We start from the raw sequence: 15,110 nt of genomic DNA, 5'->3' as shown, positions 1-15,110 counted from the left end.
TAAAATTACAAGAGGTCCATAAATCTATATGTATACACCAGATGCTGTCTATGGATATGTCTTGCACATATGTAGATGCTATTATGATTATTGAAAAAAAGACATAAATATGATTGGTAGCTTATACTAGTTATCAAAACTCTGTGGTGCACACCTGTAATCCTAGTTACTCAGGAGGCTGAGGCAGAAGGATCCCAAGCTCCATGGTAAAGCACCCCCTGATTCAATCTCAAGTATCCACAAACAAAACACAACACAACTTCAAAGTATTGCATAACCTGGATACTTCTAGAAATCAACAGGCCATAAGGTTTTAGAAATCTTTGTGTTACACAAAATTTTAAGAAGTAGACTTACAAAAGAAACAGTTGTCCCCATTCTAGGCAGTGGCCCCAATTCCAGCAACTCACTGATCTTGGACAAGACTTCTCACATTCTAATTTGTAATCCACACTAAGGTAAATCCAGGAAATAGGAGGTTGGTCAATGATGTGTTCTATTTCCCAGACCACCAGAGCTATGGAAGAAGTAATATACACATAGTATAATCCCATAAATACACGTACCCCATTTAACCTATGGTATTAGTTAACATCTCGCTACATGTTCACTAATCTGAAAGATATTCATCAGCCTAATATTTCTAGGAATTTTACTATTAATTAACCTTTTCCTAAACCTTTTCTAATTTTCAAATTAAGTTTACCAACCTGTATCAAGAGCTCTAATAGTTGAAACAAACTGTAACAGAACACCAACAACAAAAAAGCAGGGATAATTGCAAGGTATGTGTCACCTGCTTCATAAAGTAGATTACTTTTAACAGTTAACCTGTTTTTTTTTTTTTGGAGGGGAGGCTGGGAGTACTGGGGATTGAACCCTGAGGGGCTTTATCGCTGAGCTGCTCCCAAGTCTTTTTCAAAAATTTGAGATAGGTTCTTGCTAAGTTCCTGAGACTGGACTTGAACTTGCCATCCTCCTGCCTCAGCTTCTCCTGTAGCTGGGATTACAGGTATCACCACCCCCAGCTAAGTTAACAAAACTTTTTAGTGCAACATAACCTAGAGACTTATTACAACTTTTCATTTTCACTGCATTTCTGATGTAACTGGGCAACAGGGAGGTCTAGGGGCATTAAAGTTTGGTGACTTGAATGTGGGACAGACCTGAGATAAAATGAAGGTTCCACCATTCACTAGCTTTTTAACTGAGGACAAATTACTTAACTTTCAGTGCTCTCTGTAAAAATTAACATCCTCTCAGGATGCTTTGTAGTAGTACACAAGCCCTCAACAGAAGTTAGTTATGAATTTAGGCTATCCATCCCAGTTTGCCTATGATAATCTAGGTTTGCACCTATTGTGCTGGAATAACTATTAATAATGTTCCCTTTGCTTTTAAAAGTGTCCTGGTTAGGGCAATAAATCTATGTGGTTACTTTAACAATGGTGATGATAATAAAAGGCATTAACATCAATTAGGGTATTATATACCAATGATTTTTGAATCGTGAAGGGAAAAAAAAATCAAACACCACACACAATAATGTAAATTACATTCCTGTAAGATATTCTGATATTTCATTTAGCTATTCACTGAAATTAAAAAGCTATTTTATTTTTATATTTGGGTTGTTCTAACAATGATTTAAGGCAACCATTTTTCTTTCTGTTCTATACAGGTACTGATAAAGAGTAAAATTCACAGATAAAGCACTGGTGAGTTCAGGTACTGAGAAACATTACCCTTTGAATTCCCAGTGAAAAATACCCATTCTCATCATGAAGAATGCCCAACACCAACTAATATATATCAATGAGCCCATCCAACCACAGGGCCTGTAAAACAGAACAATAAATATTTGTAAACATGCATTCTACATATAAATCATCAGGAGACGCAACAAAAAATAAATTACCTGACTGTTATGACATAGTATTGAATTACAATAAACTGGATTTTAGTTTTCTTCACACTCTGCTCTAGAAAAAAAAAGAATCCATTATTCTTCCTCTTTTATAAGATACATTTCTTTTTTTGAAATAAGACACATCCTTTAAAAATACACATCCTATGTATTTTAGTTACACAATCATAACCCAACCTAACTCAATATTAGTACCAGAATATTTGGGGAGATGAAGAAAGTGAGAGGGAACCAGGAATTAGTATAAGATTTCTTTACAGGCTGAGAGGCAATCTACTTTTTAATATAAACTTGCTTAAAATAGGCCTTTCCTTATCAGACCAGTAATTATTTTCAGATTCTGATAGTCACTTTCAATGCCTTATTTGGCACATTACACTAGCTAAGGCAGGGTCTAAGATACTTAAAAAAAAAAAAAAAATCACCACATTTGTGACATGTTTCAATAAGAGGAGTCTGTCCTAAAATTGTATTTTAAGAAGGATTTGGGTTCATCTTTTTGGGTACTTAACTTATATTTTCACAGTTTAGAAAACTATTTGAGTAGGGGGCAGGCCTATAACTGTGCCTGCCTGCTCTCAAGTCCTCCAGGACTAACACAATGTACCTGATGGAGGTGATATGAGTAATTACTTTGTAATCACGAAGAGCCAAAGAAATGGTTATTAGTACATTTATCATTTCTTCCTCTCTTCAATCATCAAAAGCACTGCGGTTAATTCTGCCCCAGGAATTGCAGGCTCCTTATTTCCAGCAAAAAATTACTGTGGGGCCTTGCAAATGGTGCATGACAATCTGATATAAATACTTCCTTTTGCCCCCAAACGAAAAAATGACCTAAATAACAAGTCAGGTAGGCCTCAGATTCCCGGACTAACCTGTGGAATAAGTATGGTGAAACTGTCTAGGGAAGGAACGTGGCTGTCTCCTCCATCTTGAAATTAATCAGCATAAGGGAAAAAGGGACTGAGTATTCAGGAAGCAGAAGCCCAACCGGTTAATACTAGTTACTTAGCTATGGCGTACGTGGCAGGTACCGCCCGCAGAAGCAGAGAGACCCTTAGGCTTTTTTTTGTGTGTGTGGGGGGAGGGGTTGGGTTGTTGGGAGGATTGAACGGAAATTAACTTGAAAATAATTTGGCCAAACTCCCAACCTTGCCCAAAGAAAAACAACAAACATGCAACGGCTTTTCCCTCCCTTTTTTTGGGGGGGATCCTTCCAGTGATAACTGGCAAAGGATACACCAGGGTTATAAGAGCAAGGGAGTACACCACAGTTGCCTCAGTTCCTTCAAGGAAGATGTCATCGCGGCCCCAGGGGGCGCCTAATTGGTAAAGCCCTGCATAAGGGCTCAAAATAGGGTTTTGTAAATCCTGGGAAAATCTAAAGGCCCAAAAGTTCCCAGCATCTGACTCGGAGCAGCCAGATATTACCCCTTTTCCCAAACCCGAGCCCACCATGTAAAACGAGGGGTGGAGAGGGAAGCCTCCCCCCAAGAACAGAGAGAAAAACCCGAGGCACTGTAAGATTCTCACGCCCGAGGCCAAAACTCAAACACCGCCTCCCCTTAATTCTTAAGGCTCCGGAGGGCCCGGGCTGCGGCTCGCGGGGCCACGGAAAGGAACTACTACCCACCTCCTCTTCCCCTTCTTCAAAGAGCCGGACGAGTATACCACCCAACTAAAATGGCAGCGGCGACTACGCCACGGAGCCCCCCGAAGCAACGGGCCTGGGGTCCGGAGGCGGCGCTGAGCCTCTGCCACAACGCGTCACTCGGGCCATTTTGAGAGGACGCGGCAGCAGTGGCTCAGCTGTCTTCCTCTCGCTCTACATCCATTTCTCAGAGGATTCCCATGTCTTCACTTACTCGGTTTTAGGCTCAGGATCTCACTCGGTTGTTTCGGCCGTCTCCGCTGAGGCTTCTCCGCGCCTCCCCAGCCGCCTCTCTCAAGCCCGCCTCCGATGAGTCGCTGGTTGAGACCCGCCTCTACCCCAGCGCCTGCTCCGAGACGTTGCTCAGGCAGCCATTATCTTCCCCATTGTTACCAAGCAGCGACAGGAAACGACTGCCCACAACAGGAAGTGATGATGCCGCGTCCGGGCTCCGCAGCCCCACTCCCAGCCAGTTAGCCAATCCCAGTCGATTCCTTGAAAAGGCTCGGCGGGCAGAGGAGGGGGACGGCCGACGACGCGGCAAGGCGGGCGTGGGTTTGGAAAAGGAAAGCTGCTATGACGCCCACCATGTGACAGGCCCCACCCTCTTTCGCCATTTTGAATTGTGGCGAGAAATTCGCGTTCTGAGAATTGTGGGAACCTTTGCTTTCCCATTTTGTAAACTGAAGGACGTCACCGTCTGGCTGCTTGAAGCCTTTTTCAGAGAGCGAGAAATGTGGTATTAGTCTAATCTAGCATCGATTTACACAGTCAGTCCAGACCAGCTCATACAGCATCCTGCATTTAATTCAACATACATTTATTGAGCACCAACTCTGGGTCAGGCACCGTCGTGAATGTTGAGAAAATTAAAGTAGACCAAAATTTTAAAGAAATTAAAATAGACTAAAACCTCAATTCTCGTAGCTCTTGATAATCCACTAGGATTTAAAAAACAAAACTATTACATTAGCCATTGATAAATGCTAGGGAGAAAATTTGGGTAAAGGAGGTAATAGGGATGACAAAGTATCCTGTAGGGCAAATGGGAATTACAGTGTTTAAAAGTGGTAGAAAACAATCTAGGGTGGTAATTCTTTGAAATACTTGAAAAGGGTTGGGTGATGGTAAAAGAAAGGGAAAATCTGATAGGAGTGGAATTCATCAAAGGGTGGTTAAGAAAGCCTCTCAGATGGCAATGCCTGAAGGAATGGGGGGAATGTGCCCGTAGCATCCAATTCCTCTCACAGTTAAGAAAAATAATCTTACCCAGGTTTTAGGGGTGCTTCTTGCCTCCCTCATTTTTCTGGTTTCTGATAACACAACAGCTAGGGTGACTTTTTTACTCTTTTCCCAACAAACCTACTTGTTCCCACCTCAACTACTTGACCTAAGCTGGCATGTTTTTCATTCTTTACTTTCATCATCCAAGCCTCTTAAATACTCACCTCCCCAGAGAAAACCTTTCTTGAGCACCCTATCTACCATACTAATCTCTCCCATGCCCCTACTTGCTTAGTTTTCTGTAAGGCACTTACCGAAATATTGGTTTACCCCTATCTTTAAGAGCAGCAATTCTCTGTTTTATTCACTGTTGTAGTCCCATAAACTGCGTAGTAGGCCCTTATATATTTTGGGATAATTGCCCTCTTAGTTATAATGGAGTTTCATGAGCCTGGAATATAAGCAAAATTTCATCCCAAGCCATTAAAACAATACCCCTTATATCCTGTTCATCTTACCAGCAGATTCGATATTTTCATTTTTGACAATGTGATATATGATTTAGGTGCTGTATATCTACTCAGTTTTTGTCTTGTTTTCATAATAACTTACTATAATGTTTACCTGGAATGCATGAAATGAATTCTTCAGTGACCTGAGACTGCCAGCCACTCTGTGACATATTCTTGAGGTGTAAGTAGCTTAAGTAAAATATAAAATCATCAAAGAAGTAGGAGAAAATATTGGTGAATTTCTTTAGCCTTGGGGATGGAGAAGGACTTTCTAAATATAATAAAAATCCATAAAGGAAAAGACTGATAAATACAATTTCCTAAATATAAGTAAAGCTTCAGAATGTTAAAATACAAGGTTAATAAAGTTAAATGACAAACTGAAAAAACTATAATTTCAACATGACATATGATAGCTAAAAGGTAATGTTACTTTATAATGAAACTAAAAGACAAATGACAAACTGGCAAGTTGAATATATATATAAAACACATGGCTAAATATCACTAGTCTATAATAATAAACTATTATGAATTGATTTTTTTAGTGCTGGGGGTTGAACCCTTCTGGCATCTAAACCAATGCTCTCACTGAGCTACATGCCCAGCCCTGATTTTTTTTTTAAATTGAAGGTTTTAAAAACAAGAAGAAGCCACTCAAGTATGAATAGAATCATGAGTCAACTAAAATTTTTAAATAAAAATTCGTTTTTTAAAAAGATAAATATCCCAGTTTTTTAATATCTTTATTTATTTTTATGTGGTGCTGAGGATGGAACCCAGGGCCTCACACCTGTGAGGCAAGCGCTCTACCACTGAGCTATAGCCCCAGCCCCAAATATCCCAGTTTTAAAATATGCAAAGGGCCTGGGGTATCTCAGTGGTAGAGCTCTTGCCTAGCACATGTGACACACTGGGTTCCATCCTCAGCACCACATAAAAACAAACAAAAGGTATTGTGTCCATCTACAACTAAAAAAATTTTTTCAAAATGTGCAAGGACACAAATGGGCAATTCAAAAAAGAAAATGCTTGACTGATAATCATATGAAAATATATTCAGCCTCTCTAGTAATCAATGAAAATAAAAACTGATTTCTCTTTTTGCCTATCAGAATTTCCAAGATTTAAAAACTTATTAAGGGGCTGGGATTGTGGCTCAGCGGTAGAGTGCTCCCCTAGCATGGGCGGAACCCAGGTTCGATCCTCAGCACCCCATAAATATAAAGGCATTGTGTTGTGTCCATCTACACCTAAAAAAAACAACTTATTAAGTATTGGGGCTGGGGTTGTAGTTCATCGGTGGAGCATGTGTCTCGCATGTGTGGGGCCCTGGGTTCGATCCTCAGCACCACATAAATGAAAAATAAAGGTATTGTGTCTACCTACAACTAAAAAAAGACTTAAGTATTGATGAAGATTCTATGAAATGGACACATTTAAAAAAAAGAAAGAAAAAAAAGAATGAAATGGGCACATCTGTATGCTTAGTGGCACAAATTGATATAACTTTTTACAAGCAATTTGATAACGTGAATCAAAAGCCTCAATATATCCATATTGTTTGACCAACAAATTTCCATTCAGAAATTCACTTTCAGGAAAGAAATGAACAAGTTTGCAAATATGTATTATATATTTATATATCTCAAAGAGGCTAATTGTAATGTAGAATGAAAATGTTGAAAAATCAAGAAAGGTAACTACTCAACAATAATTAGTTAATTACAGTTAGTTCTACATAGTAGACTACTACATAGGCATTAAAAATGAGTAGCATTCAGTGCCGGGCACGGTGGCACACGCCTATAATCCCAGGGGCTTGGGAGGCTGAGATAGGAGGATTGTGAGTTTAAGGGAGGTGCTAAGCAACTCAGTGAGACCCTGTCTCTAAATAAAATACAAAATAGGGCTGGGGATGTGGTTCAGTGGTTGCATGCCTCTGAGTTCAATTCCTGGTACAAATAATAATAATAATAATAATAATAATAATAATAATAATAATAATAATAAAAAAAACAGCATTCAGGCTGGGGATATAACTCAGAGAGCTGGCGTATCTTGCTAAAAGTCCTGCATTCCATCCCCAGCGTGCCTCCCAGCTCCCAGTGAATAGCATTTGTTCAGGTTATAAATTTAGTGAGAAAAGCAATTTACAAAATAATATGTATGATTACTTTTTATATTAAAAGGTATGCATAAATATGCTTAGAAAAAGTCTAGATGAGTATACATGCAAATAAAATATGATCTGAATCAATCACTGAATACTTAGTTTTCATTCAGACTAATTGCATTTCCTTTGTCACTTATATGTGATCTTCAAATGGTTTTTATTACTCTTGATCAAGTGACCTTTAAGAAAAAAATAAAACAATGTCCTTCTGTTCATTTTAAGGATACCTGGGCTGTTTGGAAGGGATATGTTTGTACCTATATCAACAAGACCACACACAAGAAGACCCTACCTGTGGCAACTCCCGACAAATACTTATCCAGGTAATTAATGTTACAAAGAAGACCTGTGTACAAATGAAGTATATAAAAGGAGCCTTTAACTGAGAAAAGCTGCCATTTTTAGCTGAGACCTGAAGAGAGAATGATGTTTCAGGAAGACTAGGGAGGAGCCTTGGGAGAGGGAATAGTATTGTAGAAATTCTCTGGGGTGATTAAGAGGAGCCTGGGAAACTAAAAAAAAAAAAAAAAAAAAAAGCTTATTTTCTGTAACAAATGTCCCATTTTATTTTTTTTCACAACACTCATCACATTGGAATTTATCTGGTCTGTTTATTGATTTTATTTGTTTATAGTCTGTCAGTCTTTCCCCGACCTGCTCCTATCCCTCCTCCTGTAAGCTCCGTGGGAACTGAGGATTTGCCCAATCCCCTCATGGCTGTTAGTTTCCAAGCTTAAAATACCCAATAAGCATTCAATCAATATTTCTTGAATGAATTACGAATTAGCTTGAAGTTCATATTACGGATTTTGTATCCTATCCAAACAGCAATGGGAGGCTGTTGAAGGGTTTTAAAAAGAGGAGCTATATTATCCAATTAAAGTTTTTTTTTTTAAGTTTGGTGGCTGCTATGTGTTTGAAACTAAATTTTTCTTGATAGTGGATAAACTCACTGATTTTAAGATTTCAGTACTCCCTTATCTTTAAGAAATTCCCCTGGCTATGTGAAAAAAAATACATCCACAAAATACCAGTTCATTTAGTTTAAGTACTGTCTCCCCTTACCTCTTTCACTACTGGGGATTGAACACAGGTGTACTCTACTGCTGAGCTAACTCTCCAGGCCTTTTAACATTTTTAATTGTGAGACAGGGTCTTGCTAAGCTTCCGAAGATGGCCTGGAACTTGCTGTCCACCTGCCTCAGTTATAGGTGTGTGTCACTGAGCCAGGGAGTGCTTTATTAAAAAAAAAAAACTTGAGGGGAGTACAAGGAAGTACTAGAGACTGAAATGAAACAAATTATATTCCATGCATTTATGATTACATCAAAATGAACCACACTATTCTGTATAACTACAATGTACTAATGAAAATATTTTAAAATATTTTGAATTAGAATCACAGATCAAAGTCAATTTAACCAGAAAACAATGTCTACTGCTTGGCACTTCCATTTTACCAAATTTGCTCTTTTAGGAATTCACATTAGATTAAAGATATGAACTCTAAATATATTCTTCAGTTTGACCAGAGGAAGGGGAGAGCAGAATGGAAAGAAACAAGATAAAATAATCTTTGATTAATTAATTTGATTTATTTAATTTGGGGCTTGGGAACTTAACCCAGGGCCTCATGCATGCCAGACAAGGGCTCTATCATGGTGCTACACCCCAGCCCTCTGATTCATTAATTTATTCGTTTAATTAAGTAATTAATTCAATAAGTATTGTGTGCCCCATTGCTCTGTGCTAGGCTTTGGGACTAGATATACAAAAGATACAATCTCTGTCCTGAGCACAATTCACAAATCCGGCTGAGGTAGAAGGATGGCAAGTTCGAGTCCAGCCTGAGCAAACTAGCAAGACCCTGTTTCCAAAAAAAAAAAAACACACACACACACACACACAAAAACAAACCAATAACAACAACAACAAAAAAAAACTAAAATAAAATTGTCTCTAGATGTAGCTCAGTGGTTGACTTCTGGTTTGATTCTAGTATCTAGTAAAAAAGAAAAAAGAGACCTGCTGGGAGAGTGGAGTTCAATCTACATCCATTTTGTAAAGAGGTGTGGAAGCTAACACTGATGCATTTATTCCATTGAAGGGGCCCCAGTAACATGCTTTAGGAGGCAACTCATAGGTCTTAAAAATAAAGATTAGGGAATGAAGCACACAAAGCCTGAAAGTAGAGCCCTTTTTATTTCTTACCATCTGTAGAAGGTATTTTTAGCTGAAAAGCTTGAAAAACAGCATCTTGTAGATTTGCCTTAGGCTAGTAGTAAAGCTTACAATTGCTTTTGTTTCTAACAACAGAACACCCCCTTTTAGCTGGGACTATGTGTACATGCCAAGGCACAGGGCAAATGCCTGGTTTAAACTGGCATTGTTATTGAAAATCTTTAGATTCAGGACAACTCTTTGAAAGAGTATATTGTGATTCATATTGTTCCTCCCACAAATAGCCTGTAACTGGATTAACTGGGATTGTTATCCCCCATGAAAATATACTCTAGAAATAGGAAGTACTATTGCAAATATTCTGCCGTAAGTAGAAATAAAATATGCTTGGCTAATTACATTAATATCAGAGGAATTCAAAGTAGATTAACTGTCATGCCCTTTTCCCCAGCTATTACAATAGTGATGAAAATTCTCTCTTTGTTCTAGGCTTTCTGGGAATTTAAAAGTAACCTGACTGGTGAAGCAGTATCACCCATCTTACCTATCCAAACATAAAGGTTCAGATGCTCTGGTTTAGAAAGCACAGAACAGTTTTACAACTCATACCAAAGCAACTAGAAAGTAATCTTGATGTAACTAATTAAAAGCAGTGCATAAGAGAAAAGACAGAGGCATGGATTTATAGAAGACATATTATCCTATTTATTTGCAGGGCTGGAGATTGAGTAATCTATATTAATAAATGAGTTCTCTGACATTTATTTAAACTGTGAAAATAAGATGTTTAAATAAATAAATAAGATGTTTTGTTTCTAACAATAGAAGTTAGATTAGGTTGATTATGGACTATCTCTGACATTAAAACAACTACATACCAAGTTTCTCTTTGGAGACAAGATGACCCATCTCTGCTCCTTATCTTGAGTCTCCTTATTCACCATAAAAAAACCTCAAGCCCATCTGGTCTACACCCACCTAAATTCACATTTCCATAGAGGTCACCTGGAAATCCACTTAGATCTTCACCTGCACTGTTCTCCACTCTCCCAATATCTTCCTCTGAGCCCTTTGGGGCTGTGCTTTCAATATAATATCTTCCCCTGCTTTCTCAGTCTCTTCATAGGAATGTCTCTCCTTTTAGCATTTTTACTGAAAATCACCAGTTTCCAAGAGACCTTCCCTCCCCCAAGGACTCAGCAAGAGAAAAATTCCAAGTGCAGATTCCCACCCTCTATATCTTAACACCCGCATAAGGGAGAGGTGGGAGGACTACTTAACTAAAATGCAGATTCTATCCATGTTGCAGGATTCTAATTCAGATATTTTAGGGTGGAAATCAGGATTATTTATCTACTTGTTTTCTGGTACTGGAGATTGAATCCATGGGAACTTTACCACTGAACTACATCCCCAGACCTTTTTATTTTTCATTTTGAGAGAGGGTCTCTCTAAGTTGCTTAGGGACTCATTGAGGTGCTGAGGCTGACCTCGAACTTGTGATCCTCCTGCCTCAGCTTCCTGAAGTCACTGGGATTTCAGTCATGTTCCTCCATGCCCAGCTGGAATTTTGATTTTAAATAAACCCTGCAAAAGATTCAGACACAGGTTATCTACCAAGGAGTGTTTGGAAGACAGACTTTAGTTAAAATAATAATAGCTGCCATTTACTGTGTTCCTACTATGTACCAGAAAAATGCACATTAACTCTATCAAAGACCTTGAAAGATGCTTAGAGCATTTTATAGTTGAGGAAAATGAAGCCCCAAGCAGTGAGAAACAACAGCAAAACCAAAATTTATTGACAATTGCATAACTAGTAAATAAGAGATATAGATTTGGACTCTTATGTGCATGCTTTTTTTTTTTTTTTTTTGTAATAAAGGTTGAACATAGTGGCACTTTATCACTCAAGCCCTTTCTGTTTTTTAAAATTTTGAGACAGGGTCTTGCTAATTTGCTGAGGCTGGCCTCAAATTTTCGATCCTCCTGCCTCAGCCTCTGGAGTCCCTGAGATTACAGACATGTGCAGCCACTCCCAGATAAGTGCATGCTACTTCTAACAAACCAGATCTCTTAGCTCCAAAACAGGTCTCAAGTGAATCGTAGATTTAGAAAATATTTTTCTTTTTCACATCAGAGTGGTAATGTGCCAATGTAACAGCAAGGTTTGAAGGAGGAACATCTCGTACAATAATATGAACAATAAAGCTAATGAACCACAAAAAGATTGTGAAATTTTTTTCCTTTTTTAGTTTCTTTCTTTCATTTGTTTTGTTCTGAAGATCATACCCACCACCCTGCATGTGCCAAACACATGTTCTACCACTGAGCAATACCCCCAGCCAAAATTTTTTTCTCAAAGACATTTTAAATCATGGAATACCTGACTGTGCAATTTAATTCCTCAGAAATTCTGTGTATTTTGTAATTTCTAAATATCTTGAGTGGTCATGATCTTTTCAAATATAAGTTCTCTCTCCTCCTTTTCCACCCCACCCCTACTACCTCTTCCTCTCTATGTTTATTGCAGAAATCAGCCAGAGTCTGGTTATTTATTTGATTATGTTGGTTGCTTTTTTCTTGGTGGAACAAAAGCACTTGGAAATACCTAGAAAAAGAATGCAGTCAGTAAAGCACGGGCAGTATTCAACTTCTTACAAGCCCTCAAGATAATCCAGCTGTGAGAAAATGGCTATCAGTCTTCCATAACTCTGTGATTCACAGAGGAAGTTTAATGCTGTTTAAAAATACCCTGGTAATAAAAATAATATTTGTTATATATTTCAAATGTGTCAGGCTGTGTATTAAGTATCTTATTTAAGGTTCACAATTAAATCTGTGACATAGGTATATTATAACCCATTTTACAGCTGGGAAAATTAAAGTTTTTAAGTATATCACGCTAGGGGTGTAACTTACTGATAAGGGTGGATACTTCATATGCACAAAGCCCTGGGCTCCATCCACAGCACACACAAAAGATTACTTTATCTGCACAATACAGCTAGTAAGTGGAAGAAACAGAATTATAAAATGACTCTTCCTGACTTTAGTGTTCAGACTATGTGCTAACACACTCTGTCAAATCTCTATAAACCAATCTTTCAGGAAAGCAACACACATTAGGCAGAAAAGGATTTGGACATGCCCACATGATTCAGAATTGAGAACAGAATATTTTAATTTTGAATGCTTTTGTTTTTTCCATGAAGCACTGGGCCAACAGATGCATCCTTTCTTCAAATATTAAATGCCCAACCCTTTATTGCTTTTGAACATTGAATGGTGGCCAACCTGCACTAGTTTGAGCACTAAGTGGAGAAAAATAAATAACCTCGTGCTCCTTTTTACTCAGAGCATCATCTTCTCTATCCTTGTTTCTCAATTACTCCCACACTTGGAAAGCACACTTGTGCTTTCAAGGAAAGGGTTATTGCTTAGATGGGCTTTATTTTGAAGCCCTACAAACCCTCCTTGATAGAAATGAACTTGTTCCTTAAAGAGTAAAGAATAGGAGTTTCTCTGATTCTGGATGCCAGAAGCTTGGTAACCTTGGGTATAGCTCAGTCTTGGGTGACTCTTCCATATTTTTTCTATTTCTTTCTTTCTTCTCCCCTCTGTCCCATCTTTTCTTTTCTTTTTTTTTTTTTTTGTAGTACTGGGGATTAAACCCAGGGTCTCATGCATGCTAGGCAAGTACTCTGCCACTGAATTACACCCCTAGCTCTTTTTTAAAAATTTATTTATTTATTTAATGTGATGCTGAGGATCAAACCCAGTGTCTCACATGTGCTAGGTGAGTGCTTTACCACTGAGCCACAACCCCAGCCCCCCAGCCCTTTTTATTTTTTATTTTGAGACAGGGTCTATAATAAAAATAGAAAAATTGCTGAAGTTCTCCTTAAACTTGGCAATCCTCCTGCCTTACCCTTCCAAGTTGCTGGGATTATAGGTGTGTACCACTAGCCCAGCTATTGTTCCATTTTTTTGAAGGAAATCTTCTAGAAAAAGACACACAGTAATACAAAGAAATGTAACTGGATTTCCTGCTCCCTTTTTTGGTCCAGAACTTGATTCAGCAAGAAGCACAGAGTCATAAATAGAACATCACACTTAGGCATCAGGATATATGGACATCATTTTCCATTAGTATTGTCAAAGGACAAAATTACAATATATTTAATTTTAAAAGATATTGACTTTATTTGCAATTCTAGAATCAGACAACACCACATTCCATAAATAGAATGTGTTCCAATGAACTGAGCATAAATAGGTGGTTTTATGAACAGAGAAAGAACCAAAGAAAGCAGAAACAAAGAACCAAGGTAGACTGGTTGTTTTAAAGTCACTTTCCTTATGAAGTGAGGACAGGGAGGCAGAACAATATAAAAGTAACTGATAGGTTAACATCAGTTTAATTTTCTTTCTTTCTTTTTCTCCTTTCTTTTTTGCTGTGCCTCCTGCATGCTGAACACATGTTCTACCCCTGAGCTATACCCCCAGCCAAAATTGCCTTTTTTTAAAAGTAAGAATTAAAGCAGAGGGAACTTCATTGTCATCAAGTTGAAACTGCCCTGCTCAGGAAATTTAGCTATTATCTCTCCTGATTTCTGAGAAGATCAGACAGCAATTTAGTTTCAGCCTGGTGGTATGAGTGACTTCATTTTGATTTTTAATCTGATCTGTTGGAGCCTAGTGCAGGAGCTTAGTAAAAAAGAGTGATCTCCAATGATTCATAGTGGGATAGGGAGAGGGAGCATTTTTTGAGCACTTGCCTAGCATGCATGGGAGGAATAGATGAACTCTAGATAGGGCAGAGGGGTTGGAGGGGAAGGGAGGGGGCATGGGGTAATTAATGATGGTGGAATGTGATGATCATTACTATCCAAAGTACATATATCAAGACACAAATTGGTGTGAATATACTATATATACAACCAGAGATACGAAAAATTGTGCTCTATATATGTAATAAGAATTGTAATGCATTTGGCTGTCATGTATAAATAAAAAATTTACATAAAAACAGTGGTCTCCTGTAATTTTTATTTAACAGTGTGGAATTGAAATTGTACAACTTGACATGTTGCCCATTGAATAAATACAGTACAATCCAGTACAAGACCAGGTGGGGAATCTAATAGACACCAATATAGTTAATATTAGCTCTGACCCTGAACAAAGTTGCCAGATAGGGTTTATTTTAGTTGTTCCTCTGGCATTCCTTCCTCAATTAGGCTTCCAATTATCTGTCCTAGAAGTCATTGTTAATGTTTAACCATTTAGTTATTCCTAACCATGTTTAAAAAGTTTTATTAAGGGCTGGGATTATGGCTCAGTGGTAGAGCACTTGCCTAGCATGCATGAGGCACTGGGTTCCATCCCCAGCACTACATTAAATAAAACTAAACAAACAAAATAAAGGTACTT

General features: G+C 38.1%; 1 protein-coding gene and 1 non-coding gene across 3 annotated transcripts in view; both read right to left on the bottom strand.

Annotated features, from left to right (window-relative positions):
- The window catches only part of Rlim (ring finger protein, LIM domain interacting), a 31,981-nt gene extending 28,008 nt beyond the window's left edge, over positions 1–3,973 (bottom strand). Inside the window, exons 1-2 of one of the 2 annotated variants that reach the window (XM_027922955.2) lie at positions 3,796–3,973; positions 1,919–1,982 (exon numbers count right to left, since the gene is read on the bottom strand). The gene's annotated coding sequence lies outside the window, so the exon portion shown is untranslated. The remainder of the gene's footprint in view (positions 1–1,918; positions 1,983–3,795) is intronic. The other variant, XM_027922954.2, reaches the window with a different exon arrangement.
- Positions 3,974–11,808: 7,835 nt separating this feature from the next.
- LOC114081516 (small nucleolar RNA U13) lies at positions 11,809–11,905 on the bottom strand. Its single transcript, XR_003580817.2, has one exon. It is a non-coding gene; the product is annotated as a small nucleolar RNA U13 (small nucleolar RNA).
- Between the last annotated feature and the right edge of the window lie 3,205 nt (positions 11,906–15,110).

This window comes from Marmota flaviventris, chromosome X, assembly GCF_047511675.1.
Source record: "Marmota flaviventris isolate mMarFla1 chromosome X, mMarFla1.hap1, whole genome shotgun sequence".
In the NCBI taxonomy this organism is placed as follows: Eukaryota; Metazoa; Chordata; class Mammalia; order Rodentia; family Sciuridae; genus Marmota; species Marmota flaviventris.
Note: the sequence above shows the minus strand (reverse complement) of the source record. Positions and strands in the feature narration are given on the sequence as shown.